Source organism: Phaethon aethereus, assembly GCF_964289735.1.
Source record: "Phaethon aethereus genome assembly, chromosome: 5".
Taxonomy (NCBI): Eukaryota; Metazoa; Chordata; class Aves; order Phaethontiformes; family Phaethontidae; genus Phaethon; species Phaethon aethereus.
The window spans coordinates 56,188,827-56,194,826 of NC_138579.1; positions in this window are offsets into that span (position 1 = coordinate 56,188,827).

The window sequence follows — 6,000 nt, forward strand, 5'->3', positions numbered from 1 at the left end:
TTTAAAACAGGCTTGCCAGGGAAGAAACCTTACAGCATTACAAAATACTTAGAGAAGGGCTTTTAGGAAATTGAACAGGAAGACTTTCTAATGATCAGCTTACACATGAGGGGGAAGGAATTAAGGTGGTAATATGGGTTGTGAGGGTTTTTTCCCCCTTGGTCTTACAGCAGTTATAGTTCATGGCCTAATTTTCAAAGGCATTTTCTTTTTCTATTCAATGGATGAGAGACTTGAACTCACTATGAAGATAATTATCACTGTATCACAGATACTGAAAGAGTCTGTAAGAGTAATCAAATGGAACCTCTGCAACAAATGCAGAATTCAGACTTCTATTGTAAAGGGGTTTTTTTAATCCATGTGCTGGTTGTTGTTCTTCATGGCAATATACTGTTCCAGGCTGCAAACTCTTTCACTTTTTACTTATATAAGTTGCTATTTATTGACTCCCCTCAATGCCATTTTCTAGATACCACAACCTCTCTATTATATGCACTGAACAGTTTCTCATGCTATTTTTCACAGTTCTGTCTGAGGTTTCTACTTTGTTTTCCTCCAAAATCTGTGTACTGAACAAACATGTTATCTTGTTTCATTAATCATACCGTCTAAATAATTGTTCCTTGATTAATCACAGCTTGTATGTGTGCCCTATAACATAGGGGTTACTATACTGAGCATGTTTTGACTGTGTATGCTGTTTGCCGCAGTTCATTTCAGAGGAATTCACAAATTATGTAACAAATAAATGTGACTTGGTTGTTTAAAATGTTCACTTTTTCACATCTGTAACATGAACACCTGGAAGCGCAAAGAATGATTTGGGGTGATGAGGAAAGAAAGGAGTACTTTGGTTTGTTCTTGATCCTGATCTTGCGATTCATATCTGCATCTGATCTTCATCTTTGAAAGGGGGAGAACTGCATTTTCTCTCCTTTGTCTTTCCTATAGAGATTGAAAATTTGGGAAGTAATGACTTGTCGTGAGAGCTTGATGTATTAAATGCTTTGTCGTTGGTTAGGACTTCTAGATGCTGTTGTAGTATGAAGAGGGAATAATTCATTGTAGATGGTACATGGTTCAATGTCAAAAACAAGTTGTTGCTCATTCATTCAGAAATGAATGCCCTGTTTTTTATGTCAGTATGCTTTGTTTGCAGAATAAAACACTGTACAAAATCAGCTAATGCTTTCTGCTGTAAGGAGGGGAGCACACAGTGAAAAGCTCCTAATCAGGTGAAGAAACCTCCTTTCTTGCTGGTATCCAGGCCTTAGTGACTGTTGCCTGTTAATGTCCTGATGGAGAAGGTCAGTGTCTGCAAGGCAAAATGCAGAGCCAATGTGCTATGCCAATGCTTCTGCAGTGTGTGCGGAGACAGACTTCTTTATGCAGGTCTTTAGTGCTAAACAAAGCAAGCCTTTTATGTAAGCATTCTGCATTCACATGCTAATAAACTGATAAGGTTTGTTGTGGTTTTTTATATATATAAAATATGTATCTTATATATATAAAACCCACTGGAACAAGGTAAACAGATGTCTGTGTAGCTGCTCTGAAAATTTTCCCATTTTCTGAAAATAAGCAAACCTGCCAATGAACTGACATTGGAGGGGGGGAGGTGAACTTAATATCAGAGCTTTGCTGGAGAACAAATTGTGAACTGTTGACCTTCAGTCCAGAGAGCTTTCAGGCTTTTGGTTTGAGAGTGAGAAGGAAGCTGTTGTGTGTACTTCTGTTGTTTGAAGTCCTCGAATATCTGCAGTTGTTACTCATGCAACCTCCATGTGCACCTGTGCAAGATGTTCCTGTTCCATTTTAAAGAATGTTGGTAGGAAGTTGTTTGTGTTGTGTCAGAAGTTTCTGTCTCTTGGAGGGTTTGTTTAGGCTGCTTGGCAGTCACTGATGTTACTTCACTTTGTGTAGCATTCCTGAGTGACTTTTTCTGCTTAGAATGATGGACCTTGTATTTGAAGTGTGAAAGAAAAATTCAAGCCTGCCTTTCTTCCTGTTTGCCCAGTGACCACTTCTTACATGACACTGGTTTCCCTCCCCTGTCTGCATGTTGTCAGTCCTGTTGGTGACTAACTAGTTCTTGCCATCTGCAACTGCCATAAACGTCACTTCCACATGAATGACAGGAGGTTTTGCTCAGCTATGTGGCTGAGCAGAAGGAAATTGTGGGGGAGGGGAAGAATGTGATTTGATTTTGCTTTATAGGACATCAATGTTTTTGAGTCATAAGACCTAAAGATGAGGATGGAAAACGGACGAAGGAGATCACTTTGAATGTACGGGAGAAAGGTGACCATGGAAAAACATTTAAATGAATGGCAGTAGAGAGCCTGACGTAGTCAGCTAAAACATAGGGGAAGAGGAGGGTGGATGGGGAAGATAGATTCAAGATACAGGTCCTGAAGACTGAATCACAGCGATAGCAGCATTCCAGACTGCCGGTATGGTGGGAGTGAGATGAGGGACAAGCTATTCTATTTCTTGGATGTCATTGTTCCTTCACTCCCACTGTTTATGAATAATATGAGTTATTGACCTGCAGGGGGTTTTCTTCCTCATTCATAGCACATCTTGAAATTTCCAGTTCTCTTCAGGTGGAACAGCAACGTCTGTCCTCACCTTCCAGTCTCAGAAATTTTTAGATCTTGCCTGTGACCTAGTCCAGCACTTAATCAAATAGTTACTATTTTTTCCATTAAATTCCATGAACTCTGGATCCGATTTAAACAAGAATTAAGTAATTTGGAGACTTCTACTTCCTTTTCCCCTGTATTAGAAATCAAAATTATGACAGACCTTTGTCACTGAAATTGTGATGTTATGTTTTCACCAAAAAGTCCCCTGTGTTCTCTTAGCAATTTTGATATTTCTATGGCATATGGCAAATCTTGTGTTTTTTCTTTTAGCTAGATATTTTCTTAAAAAAGAGTCCAGAATTTTTCATCAGTATTTGAGTCCTGCTTGTGGTATTTACTACCAGCTTATAGTTCAGAGCAGCTGAAAATTCTGAAAAGGGAACAAGAAGAATACTGAAGAGGAAAACGTAAGTCTTGCTTCCCAAAGGCTGGGAATGGATGCAGTCTGTGGTAGAGAATCATCTTGTGTGGTTTTGGTTGCACTTAAAAATGTGCATAGTGGAAAAGTGGAGCTTACAATGAATGTGCTGAAAACTCTAGTTGACACAAAAATAATTGGACATTTGAACTTTTGACGTATCAATATCTTGATTTATGTGCAAAAAAAAGAGGTAGCACGTGCTTTGTTCTTTTCTTTTAGCTTTTGTGCTATTCTTAATTCCTGATAAATGCTGGTCTTGGATGTTTTACTCCATGTTAGAAAGAATGATTTAATAGCCTTGAATTAAAATGCTTTAGTTGTGTGGAAATGGCCTTCTGTTGGACAAATGTCCTAAAAAATAACTGTAAAGGGAGGTGTTCAGCATATGTGCCTTCGAAGTTAATTTGGAGAAACTTCATGTGTAAAGCTGCTGTTATTTTGTAACCCATTTAGGGGTTGAAGGGACTGAAGTAAGGCACATTCTCTAGCTGTTCCTGCATTTCATTCAGATTCATGTCAGTTGCCTCTGCATTGAGCTGTTTTTAATGCAGAGGTAGTTTTTACTCATTAATGCCTCTGTAGAACATGGAAAGAGAGTGTGTGACTGAAAATACTCAGCAATGAAAATGGTCTCTATTTGAATTATGACCTGGATGAACCACCTGTTACCTTGTGGGAGAGTGAGGAAGCATAAATTTAGAGTACTGGGAGAGTGCATTTTTCAGCTTCATTAGAAACAAGAGCAACAAAGTAATTATTCCTGAATAAAAGCTGGCTGTGGGGATGAGAAAATCCAGAGGTGATGTTTAGTTTGTAAAACTTCCTCGGGTATTTTTATTTTGTGACGTGTTGGATTTTGATTCATTTTCAACCTTTGCAGGTTGGGAGAGTGTTGAGTCTAAGTCAAATTCTTGTGTTGAATAACCTCTCAATTCTCATCTTTCTCACCTATTTCCAGGTTGCTTTGCCTATGGACTACTTTGTTATTCAGATACAGTGCAATCTTGGGGGGGGATTTCTGTCTGCAGGGTTTGGGATCAAGACTTTGTCAGTGGAAATTGCAGAATTTCAATTCACTGTGATTCCAGTACTCCCCAATCATCATAATCTTTTAAGTGTATGTGAACACTTTGCTATAAGACTCTGCATTTTTACGTTTGGTTTTGTTTTATATCTAGAAGTGGGGCCAAGAATTGGGAGATTTTTAATGTTCTGACATGATTTTAGTTTTTTTGCTGCAAATGTCAAACCAGTTTAGCTTTTGGTTTTTTTTTACTAATTTGAATGTATGAAGACATGTGGTACCTAAATTAGGGCAGCAGAGGTGTTGCCAATCAGTAATGAAGATGCTCTGTCATTTTGACTGTGTGGGTGCTTAATCATTTTCCATAATAATTCTCTGCTTTAAAGTAAAAAAGAAAAGGGATTCCTATAGGGGAATTGTGCTCTTCTGCAGACAAGGAAACATGGCATCTTTTAAATAATGGAGGGATGCTTCTCTCCTCTGGTACCTTAATTCTGAGTAGATAGACTGTAACTATTCCTACTTAAGTACTGCTTTTCCTCCTTTGACCTTGGAACACTTTAAAAAAGGGATGTCACAGAAACAGAAGCTGAGGCACAAAAAATTGAAATGCCCTAACCAAGGTAACCCAGTGTGTCCACAGTGGAGTCTGTAGAATTCCTGTCTCCTGAGTCCCAGGCCAAGGCTCTACCTTCTAGACTAGAGGTCCTTAATGTTTTTTTTTAGGTAAGCCTCACTGCTACTACTTCCGTCTCTCCTTGCTCTTCTTTTCCTCTGCCCCCCAGCCCCCAATTGCTGTTTCCTTATATGCTCCCCTCGCTCGTACTTGCATAACCTGTTTTCCAGACCCATCCTGTGTCCCCCTCATTTCCCACCTCTTGTGCTACTGGCGCCTCTTCTCCAGTCACCCACACTGACATCACCACCACAAAGCATGGCTCCTGCTGAGCTTATTTGCTTGGCCTCAAGCCGTGTGTTTCCTGTTTGTGCTGGTGTGACTCGCTGTCTGCAGCCTCTGCATAGGCTGTGTTGTCCCTGCTAAGCCCTTTGGGTCTAGAAGCTGTGCAGGTACCTTGGAGTGATATTGGACCTAATACAACTGCAATACTTTGCCTTTTCCTGACGAAGGAATCTCTAATCTCTGCTCCATGGGCAGTAGAGAAACCAATAGAAGCCTTGGAGCATGCACTCTTAATATTTGGTACCTGGAGAGGTTTGGACCTATGCGCTTGCATAAAGTTTTTTCAAATGCTCAAGTGAATGCTGAGGGTTGAAAATCTGGCTTTGTCAACCTGAACCAGGGGATACATCTTTCCAGGGGGGTGGATGAATGTCTTTAGTTTTAAAGCATTTGCTTTGTCAGATAAGGAAAGTCAGTCAGGAGACACAGTTCTGGATGCATTTTCTAACTTGAAGTTCAGTTTGAATTCAAATACTGTTCTTGACTGCAAATAGCACTTGTGTTCCACTAAGAGAGAAATGTTGCACCTACACATAGATGAATGCAGAGGCTTTGGGACTTCTGAACAGACAAGTATTTTACGCCCAAACTCAAGTAAATGAGTGACTTAAAAATAACCTGCATAATTTAAGCACGTTTTCATGAAGTGAAGTTAGTTTCAGTGTGAGCTCAGAGACAAAGTTGCTTCCAGGGTATATATAGAAAGCAGAGAGGTAGGCTGCCTTGTTTTGAAACTATGAAAAGGATATGCAAAGTGTCAGGGTAATAACTGCACTTTTTTTTTTTTTTTTAGGACATCTTTTTTTGTAAGCAGGTCTGTGCTCAATTCCTTTCTGACATGCCCTTGCTTTAGCCCTGCTTGCTCTCTTCTGTATTTCAGTCTGCTCATTTGTCCTAGCATCCATTTGTTTCAGTGATGTATTTTCTTTTTGGCTCTGAAACT